Here is an 11,875-nt window from a genome sequence, read left to right on the forward strand (position 1 = left end):
GCTCCTGCTGAAGGACCCGCTCCAAGTCCCCAGGTCAGCCCCATCCTCGCAACACCGAGAGGCTGTTTTCACATCCCACAGCACTGGTACTTGCTCCCGAAGGCAGCTGAAAACAAGCCGTATCATTCTCATTAGACTAAAAAGCACCAATATCTTGTGAAGTTGCAGCAATATTGTTGGTGGATTTAAACAACCAACATAAGAGCTTGCAGTATGAGAAAGGCTGACGTGGCTGTGTATATCACTCTTCATTATGCTGCTGATAGTAATTTATATCTGTATGTGGAACGCAAGCCTCACAGCTTCCCAGCAGCAACACACGCAGAAAAGCACAAGACAGTGTGTATTTCAGGGAGGAGATCACAGAATCATAAAATCATGGAATGGTTTGGGTTGGAAGGGACCTTTAAAGGCCATCCAGTCCAACTCCCCTGCAAGGAGCAGGGACGTCTCCAACCAGATCAGGTTGCTCAGAGCCCCGTCCAACCTGGCCTGGAATGTTTCCAGGGATAGGGCATCAACCAACCACCTCTCTGGGCAACCTGTTCCAGTGCTCCACCATTCTCATTGTGAGACAGACATGAAGCTTGGTTTTGTTTGGTCCAGTGACAGTCCGTAGGGATGGGACTGAAAAGCCCAGGATCTAACCGTTGTCAGTGCACTTTGACTTGTACAAGATCATTCTCTCCTCTCTTCTTTCTCCTATTCATCTCCTCTTTGTCCATCTTACCCGCTCAGATTGACAGCTCTGGGGACCGGCTGGCATATTAATGATCTGCTGACGTGGTTGTTGACTAATCGGCACAGCCAGGGTCCCATTTTTGGATGGACCTCACAGGCACTTCAGTAACGAGCCCCAATATTTGCAATTACATCATTAATCCCCACAAAACTCTAGCACAGGTCGCTGGTGTGGCCACACAGCCACTTGGACCCCTAACCGGCTACCTCAGTGCGTGAAAGATTACTGGAATTTGTGTTTTATACACATTTGCCTTTGCACAGAGGGCTCATCAAGACAGGCACTTGCTACTATAGGTTCTAAACAGAGTCCTGCCTTCCGCAGTAAAGAAAGGAAAAGAAAAGAGAAGCAAGAAGATGAAGATCCACCTTGGTTTGGTTGGAAAAAAGTGTTTCTTGCTGTTGAGGCACAGTGGATTTATCAGGCCCTGCCTAGACCCGCTCCTCGCGCTCTCCGACGGCTGGCTGCAAGCACAGCCCCTCTCCTTTTCCCCACACAACCTGCCTTGGCCTGATGGCGCCAGGCTGGCTGTCAGGTGGCTAGCAGAGAGGTGGGCTTTATCTGATCATCGCTCCTTTACAGTGGAGCTACCTTTCCTTCCGGAAGACGTGGACTGGCTGTGCAGTAGGTAACAGCAAACACAACAGTCCACATCTCAAAGGCACCCCAGAAGCTGAAGCCCCTCTGGGCAGTACCCTCACACTGCTGCTCCCAGGACCTTACTCCAGCACATCCCAACGAACGTCCCACTTGAAGACGGCAGAGGAGACTGGTACTCATGTGTTGAAAAAGCAAGTCCTCTTCCCAAATGACACACAGACACACACAAAACCCCTTTCCAAATTACCTTTTTCCCCAGCACATCCCACACAAAAGGCCACACACCCAAAGCTGGTGGCCGAAGGAGCAGCCTGGATGGCTTCAGGAGGCAGCCAAGGTTTGGAAATGCGGATTTCCTATGCTCCCTCCGCAGCATTTATCCCAGGCAGCATTTGCAAGGCTCCGGTTATCCACACCACGCTGAGCAAACAGCGCACAGCTCATTTATCTGGAGGGGCTTTGTTCAGCGAGGTTTCACGCTCCCAGCTCGAACACAATGTTTAACTCCTCCAAGATGCACTGCTATACATTTAGATGGCAATCACACAAGCCATCATTTTAGATGCCTAAGAAAGTAAAATTAAACACCACGGGGATTATATCAGAAACCAGGTTTAGCTAGTATTTCAGCTCTGGGTCATTATTTCAGATGTATATATCAAAGGAATGTGAATATGGAATAGGCTGAGAAGCAGACTGCAAATGCCAAAATACTAGAAGACTAATAGATTATTTTTAAGGGGAGGGAATAGACTGAAAATATAGGAGAAAGTTGCTGAAATAAATCAAAGGTGAGCAGATGCACTCAGCCAAATGGGTTTTTTCTTGGTAGTACAGCGATTTGTTTTATCCTTATGTTTCCCGAATCCAGTCAATAAGACTGCATTAAAAATGCATGGGCCAATTTGATGCACACAACACCGGGTTCTTCAGAAAAACCGGGGCATTTGGAAGGGCACAAGCACTACATTTATGTATGGATAAGGAGAAAAGGGCTTGGGAGAGGGAAATACTTGTCAGACAACAGGTTCCCCATGTAGCAAAAATAATAAATGCCTCTTCTTTTGGGAGAAACAGCATTCTTCATCAAGAGAAGCTGCCACGCTCATGTAAGGCACACATAGAGGGCAGGAAGAGTGATAGCATCGACGAGAAGAGAGCAGCCGATATTTTTACCGCTTCGCTCTGCTACTAGCTGTATTTTAGACTCCCATTGATGCAGGCTGGGGCTAGGCATTACCAATGGCTTTCAGGAAAGCTGGCAGACAATGACTTTTCATCAGAAAACAAAGCTGACATTTTCCAATTTTCTGTCTGGACAAAGAGAAGAAAACACTTCATTTGGAGGAAGCGCTGGCTGAGTTGGTGTTTTTCATCCGTCGGGCTCATCTGACACAGTCCAGCCGTCAGCATTGTTTGGTGGCAGCGCTTTGTACCGAGAGTCACTCGGGAGCGTCCCGTCCCCGTCTCCCGCTGCGGGACATGCTCCTCCGTGTGCGGCGATTCACTGGTTCTGCCTCCCACAGCCTCTCCCAATCCACAAAATGGCACAACGTGTCCCACAGAAAGCGGGGCAGTTCCGAGCCATCCCGGGGGCCAGCCAAGGCCGCCAACGCCTCCACCGGGTTCCTAACCCCTTTCCAGTCAAGTCCCGGAGTCACAGGGTCTCAGCAGGTTGGCAGCGGGTTACGGAGGCCCCCCCTGCTCTGCGGGGCCCTTCGGCACACCCGAGTCACCCTGAATTCGCTTCCAAGAGGCTGTCTCTGTCAGAAAAGGGCTGATGGGTGCATTAAATGGAGCTTGTCCACCATGACCGGACAATCCAGGATTCAGCTCCCTGTACTGACCAGCCAGCCGAGTGCTCCCAGGCGGTTTGCCAAATCCTGTGGGTGGATATTTCAGTTTCTTTAAGAATTTGGCCATGCGGGCCCGCAGGCTGCGGGGTAAATGAAGGGAAAGCATTGCCATTTGCAAAGGAAGTGCATCGTCCAAGGAGAGGGGAAGGAGAGAGGAGGATGGAGGGGCTGAGACTTGCGCTCTCTTCATAAAATCTGTCCGAAGACACACAGCTGATCTGCAGCTCTGCCTTCACCCTGCGATGCCAGCAGCCAGTGAGCGCAGCACAGGAAGGTCTTCTCCAGCAGGAAGGCAGAGAACACATTCTGCGACAAGGTAAAACATTGACATTAAACTTAACAACAGAGGAAAACAACTTCTGAGAGCTTCTCCAGCAGCAGCGAGAGGTTGGTGCTGCTATAGGAACATCTGAATTTGCATGAAGTGTAAATACGCAGGCACCCACACATACGCACCCCGCTCCTGTTTGCACCGGGGGTGTTCGGAAAATAGCACATGTTCGCTCCGTCGCTTCCACCTCGCTGCAGTCACGGCAGTGCCAAAGCCCTGCAAATGGCTGGAAGGAAGCAGGGCTGCCATCCAGCCGCTCCGCAATCGCAATCCGCTGGGACGAGATCGTTCCAAACTGTTGTTGGGGACCATTCAAGCGGCAAAACATTAAATGTTTCTATTATTTAGTGCGCGCAGCTGGTTAAACTGAACAGCCTAGCAGGCTAATGGGAACACAGGAATAACCAGGTCAGCCAAAGAAGGTGCAAGCGTGTGTGCGCGTGTATGTATGAGGTTATATATTGCTTGCTGCTCCTTATATCAAGTGTAGATTTAGGAACAAATAGCCTGTGTTGTAGCACGTTCTGGCACTGAGAGCTGTACAAGGCACTGATTAAGTTTTTAAAACCTGGTGGGGAATGGAAGGCTCTCTAGGAAGGTCGTACAGGGGAAAAGCTGCCCTTAAATGAAAATAAAATGGAAGAGCCTTCGCGTAGCTTTATGGAGAGCGGGCCAGCCATGCAAAGGCCTCCTAGATTTGAAGGCTCAAGTACTTCACAGAAGGAATGCATAAAGAACAGCTGAGGAGGGAAATACATTCCTCATGCATTGTGGAGCTACTGCTGGAGTGTTGGTCTGCATCAGAAATCATTCCCTGTAAAAGGCCAACGTTTCCATATTATTTTTTGACTCTTTGGAAGCTATTTCTACCACCTGGTATTACACCATCCGTCGCAGATGCCCTCCTAAGCATCTTCTCTCTAGGCAGAACCACGAGGTGCTTCACACCAATTAAAAAATCATCATCTTCAAGTCTCTCATACTGTTTTGCAAACCGGCCTGTAAACTATCCTAATATTTAGGGTGATGAGCAGGAAAAACGAAAGCCAGCAAGCAGAGGCATTTCAATAATGCCAGGACTAACTGCTCAGTTACGTAGCCATTTGGTTTAAGAAACAGTCTAAAAAAAAATTCAAGTGGAAGTCCTCAAGCTTCAGGCATCTAAAGAGTGGGTAGACAAAGCTGAGGGTATGATCGCAGACAGAATGCCAAGCGGCACAGCAGATGATTTCAGGTATTACTTCTGTACCTAATTTCCTTGGGTTTATGGCACTTTCAGTACAAGTGCACAGGCACTGTTCGGCACGGTAAATGAACTTTCCTGCTCCGTGGCCCATTCCAAACGCCCTGGCAGGGCAAATGTGCTGCCTCTCACCTACCCGCTCCTCTTATGTACAGGGAAATAAATCATACCTTCTCAGTATTTTTATTCTATTAAAATTCTGCCTGATTGTGACCAACCACACAGTAAGATACCTTTACCAATTTTTTTTCCTCCACAAACTGAATTCCATGTTATAATACTGATATTATAAGCAAAAGATCCATGTTATAATACTAATAAATTTTAAAATTTTGACATTCTGCTTCATCTCAGTTAATAGCAAATCTGCCCTATTTTGAAATTTTCATTGCAGGAATACTCCGCAGAAAAGAGTGTTTCATATAATCAGTAAAACGCTCCATAGCTGAGTCGCCCACTTTCACAAAATTAGAAAAGCATTCTAAATGAAAGTATGATTGCAAACTGAAAATCAAGACATTCTGTTTCAAAACCTTTGAAATGAGATATTTAGACATCATAATACCTTTTCTCTCGATTTCTCTCAAACTAAGTAAGGGCAAATTCAATGAATTTCACAAAATATTTCCATTCTAACACGACTGCGGGTCTCAACAGGGCATGGTGTCAAAGTTTCTGCAATTACTTTTACTTGAAAACCAGGTAACATGGCCTACAAGATTTGGGCTAGTAGATGAACATGATGAACATGAACATGGTTTCCAGTTCCAAAGATTAATCTTACCCAGTATACCACAGTATACAAGCTCAGAAAAGAGACTTTTTCATTCCCGTTCTAACCGTGCACTCCCCGCAATGGCGTATTGTTTTCCAGCTCACTATTTTTGCAGTCCACTGTGTATTTCTGGCTCGCATGTGTCTGCTAACGTAAGCAAACTCAACTTGAAAGACCTATTTCTGCTAAATCAAACTTATGCTACGGATTCTTTTCATCTTCTCCCCCCCCGCCCTTTTTTTAAGGTTCAGCTACTTACTATGTTGGATTTCATGGCCTTGAAATCTGCTTTAGAAAGCAACGCGACACGGACCCCTGTTGATAATCAGCCTCAAGTTTGGAAGCGCTGGGGAAGGAGGAGGTTAACACTCCCCACCAGCAAACTACAAAGACAGGCAGGCAGTCTCACGCTGCCTCACTCTTCATCTGACAGTGGGAAACCTGTCACTCTGATATGAAGAAACATCACTAGAAATCGGTTAGTGTGTTTTTTAAACAGAGTAAGAGTTCGAAAGTAATCTCTCTATGACTCCAGTTTCTGTATGTTATCCTAATAGGGTATCCAGATCCCTCCCTTGGGTGCTTGGATAAATACTAACGTGCACTAAAACCCCTTCCACATTTCCCTGGAGGAAATTCCCTAGACTGGGGCGGTGATGACCCCATGGAGAAGGGACATTCATAGGCAAACAATTCCCACCCAAAGGTAGGAGCTACCTCCTGACCCCCCTGATGTATAGCGAGGGGAAAACAGCAGGAGAGAAACATTTCTGGAAGGGCTAATCCATAGACGTAATCCATAGGTAACACAACAAGAACAGAATGGAGTAACTAATTACATTTGGAGTGTGTGTGCGGTGCACTTTATTGACTAGACTTCTTAAATTGGTATTTATGTTATTGCCGTCTGGAAGCCAGAGGCTGCCTTTGAGTGATATTAGTAGGTGAGATAAATAGAAATTATTTTACAGTCACTGATCTGGTTACTGACATATATGTTTCTTGCTTGTAAATGTCAATTTATTAGCATATGAAGGATAAACTCCTATAATTACTTAAATAACTATATTTTCTGAGAAAATCATTAAAAAGAAGAAAGCAAAAAAACCAACACAAGAACACGTTTTCACAACCTCTGAATCTCTTGCGAGGCTGCTTTGGAAGATACATAAACCAAAGCTGACACAATGCTTGATCTCAGCCAAAAAGCCTAATAGCAATACCATAGTCTGTAATGTTTTACATCTGACAGCATAAAGACCCTGTTTGTGCATCTATCAATTATTTATCACCTTAGTAAAAATTACTATCCATACAACCGCATCCCATGCTCACCCTTCACGTTGCAGGGGGGGGAAATTGCCACTGAGGACGGCAAAACCAGAAAACAGCCTATGGAATAAATCCAAAGTCAGAGAACGTTTTCTTTTACCTGGGCTGATTTGCAGTCAGGCTGCTACGCCAGACTTTGAGAAATCTCGAAAGTGAGCACAGCACTCATAAGAGAGGGTTGGAGAGTCATCCAAAGAAACCATCTATTGTCCCCAGTTTCAGGGGGTTTAGAACTTCTCAAGGTTATCCGATCTTCCCTATATTCCACATTCTATACACCATATTTTTATTTTTATCTGAGAGGGTGGATAATCCTTGTACAGAAGAGCTACTGGCAAGTATGAGAGTTATTTAAATCTCTAAATCACAGGCATCTGCTGCCGCTCTTGCATACTTGACCATTCATAGGTGGCTTTTCCCAAGTCCAGTGTTGTCCCCTGCAGTTTACAGGTTTTTCTAGTGTAAAACACTCTCATTCACCCCAGCCTTCATTGAGCTATCTGAAAGTTGCAGCTTTCTGTACCATTCTCTGTGTCCCGGCCTAGCAAGTGTATAGTGTGACGTAATCTAGGAATACAAAACACGGGCAGAACTCATTTATACATGAGATTTCACCTTGAAGCGTGCAGGAAGTGCTCTGAAAATGGTCAGGCACTGGACTTCGCACATTGGGAACACGTCAGGAGTGGCACAGGCCTCACTCAGCAGATGACACAAAACACGGAGGACAGCAAGACAGAGGTGCTTCACAAGGGTATCGGCAAAACCGTGCAAACGGGCCCCATGTCGGCAAATGACAGCAGCGGGTCCAAAGAGCAAGACCAATGGGCAAAACACACACGGTTTCCCTCAAAGGTTACACAGACAAAAAATAAGAACAGTCCTACTTTCAGAACATTTCCCCTTGGACGTTGCGGAAACGATGATACCTTTTCACAACCTCTGGGTGCTGCTGACAGAGGAGCGGCACGCGGGAAGGATGTCTGCACCTTCCCTCCTCTTCTCTCCACGATGCCTGCTCTTTGTAAGTAAAAAATAAAACAGCAGCTGTGGAATAAAGCTGCAACCCATGCAGAAAGACATTTTAAAAAAAAATATCTGGTGCCTTTTTTTTTTTACCAGAACAGATCTGAAAATATTTTCTGAAGGTGAAAGAATAATGAATTATCAATAGCCAACGTGGGTGGAATCTTGTATTCCATCTGCCTTCTAGTTGCCTAAATCCAGCAACTGCCGCAGTCCCGCAAACGGTCTACAGCTACAGTACGGGAACGGAGAGACCCTGTACGTCTCCTACTGATTTATAGATTAAAGCCCTGCTCGGAAGAAGCTACCTACCAAGATGTGTTCAAGTTTTTACAGTCCTGATTCAACTGCTGCTGAAATCAGTGGGAGTCCTGCCACTGATCCTAACAGCACTCAGATCACATTTCCCACAGAGAGTTATTCCAGAATGTTAACGCAGACGTTTTGTCAGGAAAAAGAACACAACTGTAGAATATGTACTGAAAAAAAAGGAATTTTATATTGGCAGGAAGATAGATAAAACACCCTAATAGGTTTTTTTTCTTCTCTGATTTCCATTATTCATGGAACTCTAATGATCCCTTTCTGAACGCAAGACAAAAGTAAACCACAGCCTCCTGCTTGCCAGCCTGGCACTCCATCATTAACATAACGTGGATATGTTAATGCAATAGTAATTGCCTACCCTACCGCAGCCAAATCACCTTGCACTGGAAATGTATCACTGTTACAGTTTCATTTTCATTAAGGTGACAAAAAAGGCCCTGAGATGATTGTCTGGTTTTGTATTGTATCAGTGAAAGTGAGTATTGACAGAATTGGGAGGGAAATTAGGAGCAAACCCAGAAAGCAGCTACAATGATGCCCTACCACCATAAATAAATTGATGTGGCGACCCAGTACTTCTCTCTTACAACTGGCCAGAAAGAAGACGACGGCAGATAACTTGATAGGCGGTCTGTACATGTAGGCACTGTTCGCTTGTAATAAAAATTTCAAAACATGCAAGCTGCAGTCAAATTTAATCAAGTGAATTTCACATCGACAGCAGCCGCTAAAAACAATTAAAAAATCAGGAAGAATCGCAATTTCAAGGCAATGTCAACAGCCGAAGAAAGCATAATCCATATTTGCATCAGGTCCTCGTGCATCTTGTCACGTATCTGCACTGAAATCTTCTCCCCATTTGGCACAAAACTTTCTTACTTTTCAAAAAACTCCTGAACAAAGTCCGCAACTAATTTATCAAAACAGCTCTCTCAGCCAAAATGCTGAACTCTGCGGGGCACGACAATGAATTACTGACTTTGGAAAGAAAAGTTTGAGACAGATACGATTAACTTTCCGTGCTGGAAGTGTGGCTGCCCCGAAAGGGCAAGGAGTGTTGGGAACTGCAGATGGCATCCCAGAGCTCAGGATGAATTCGATGAATCGGGAGCATCTTACGTTCCCTGGGGGGATGTTCGCACTGTGTCTGCATCTAGACCTGGAAGATGCCATTGGAACGGCAGGCCCCATCATCTGTCTGTGGCTCGTACGTGAGAGAACTCAGTAACTGGATGGGCTGCAAGAAGGGGATACAGAAGCATTAAATAATATGTGGAAAGTAACAATTAAAGAACCAATGCGGAGGCTTTCTATCTCCAAAGAACCTGTTTGGTTTTGCTGAGGTTATCTGAAAGGATACTCCTTGCCAGCTAGGATCCAGCCAGCCAGAGCTGAAACACGATTTTTTTTTTTTTTTTTTTTTTTTTGCTTTTAGGTTACAAGGGAATAGTGCAGGCGAGGAGGGATGCTGCTGAAATCCAACTCCGTAATGGAAACCTGGATGAAACGGTTGCCGCATCCTTATCACCTCTCTGCAATTCGACACAAACGCTAGCAGACTAACCACGTGCACAAGACAGTGGAAGGAGTTTACGTTAGTTTAGCCATGTGTTGCTATTCTGATAAAGGACAAACTGACTCACCATTAGACACCAACAACAGCCTTAGAAAATGTACCGTTAAGCATGTTTTTTGGTTTAAAAAAACTAAAATACATTTGACACATTTTGAAATGATGAATAAAAAAAAAAAGTCTGAATATTTAGCTGTGTTTTGAATTGCAGAGTGCACACTCAACCTGAAAAATAATCGATGTGCTGCTGAAGTCATTCATGTCCAGACTTAAATTATTTTTATTCTCTGTCAGTGGTAAAATGATGCTTAATATTTTATCTCTTTTGTTTGCAGCAAGATTCTTTTCTTGTTTTGGGAAACAAACGACTTTCCCTACGGAGTATGGCACCACACAGTTCCTGAAGCAAAGAATATTTTTTGCAGCTGTTCTGAGCAGGGTTCATCTGTAGTTTGACTCAGAAGCGAATTGTGCATCACTCGGGTCAGAGATCATACGAATGGAGAGACTGTCAGATAAGAAAGTACCAACAAGGACAAAAGAAGAAATACGGGAACAGTTCCCCATGTGCTGGGAATGAACTAATGCTAAAGAAAGGGTAATTACACTCCTGAAGTAAAGCTGCTTCTAAATCAAAGTGGCACAATGCAGTGTAGTGTTACCAGACTCGTGGAACAAGCACAAAGAGCAATACAATAAATAAAACCAAAATTCTGTACCCCGTCTGCTCTGGTCTTCAAAATGAAGCATCTCAGATATTACAGCAACACTTTCCGCATTTCATTCCAGAACCTACATTTGCCACTTACACATCTAAGCACGGAGAACTTAAGGGACTGTAGTAAGTCATCATGGGAGAACATGGTTCAGTAACGGGGTGCATCCAAAACCTCAGCACAGAGACATCAAAGCATTACTAATCAAAAAGTGAAAGAAAACACTGGAAGAGAAATCTGAGCCTAATAAAACCTGATGATTCTTACACACCTATGTCGCTCGTGAAAGTGGGATGCTGGGGAAAATAAAAAATATTGAAATATTATCACCTTTTAGAGCTCCTTAAGGAAGCAAACAGCCAGATCAAAGCACAGCTGATTTATGAGCAAATCCCAACCATTCTTTTAAGAGCTTTCCAAAATTACCAGTGTATATTGGGGCTTTAAAAACAATGGATGAAAAAGTAGAGGTGCAAGGGATTTCATTCTGCACATAAAATAATCTCTGTGCAGAGCATATTAATGTTCCTTTGAGGGGCTCTATAAAAGCCCCTATGTTAGAGAGATAAGGAAATATATTTAAATTGGCCAAACTAATCCACAGAGTGAAAGGATACAACAATATGTTCAAATACCTGCTCTGCAAGTTCTTCTGGGCCCCATCATAAAACCTGGGTTATTCATAATCAGACATAAAGAATAACGAGGAGGGGGCACGTTAGTCCTTTCGCAGTGTCCCTTCACGCCCCTTCACTTGTTGGCAAGGAGCACGTCCTGCTTTGCTCAGACAAACAAGATGCAAGGTCTCATGTCTCAGAAGATGGAAAGAAGATAAAATCCACAGAAAAAAAAAAAAACAACAAAACTCTATCCTGGCCAGAACCAGGACACACATCCACTCATGTCCAGTGCTGTCATAATTAATGACAGCAAAAAACCTGAAGGGATATAAGCCCCTGTGCCTCAGGGGTTAGGTCAGTCTTAAGTATTATAGATCCAAAGGAATCCATGCAGGGAATCACATTATTCCGTGTCTCCCTCCTGCTCGGCTCTTACGCTTTCCTCCTCAAAAGACTGTAATGAATATTGCCAGAGACAAGATTCTGGAATAGAGGGACCTTAGGTCTCACACAATCCCTGTGCCTGTATTATTATTAGAAGACAAGCTGTCACAGGTATCTAAACAATGATGGAGCCCCTAAAAAAGAAAAGGCAGAAAAAAGGGAATGATGCAGCAGGCAGTTCAGCCAGCGTCTGCTCCTCTTCCTCTCCTTTTTCAAGCACAGCTCTCACTCTACGCATGCCTTCATGGCTCTTAGGACTCCAGCGTCAATCCCAGGAAAAAAGAAACAGG

This window comes from Chlamydotis macqueenii, chromosome 8, assembly GCF_036417535.1.
Source record: "Chlamydotis macqueenii isolate bChlMac1 chromosome 8, bChlMac1.mat, whole genome shotgun sequence".
Classification (NCBI taxonomy): Eukaryota; Metazoa; Chordata; class Aves; order Otidiformes; family Otididae; genus Chlamydotis; species Chlamydotis macqueenii.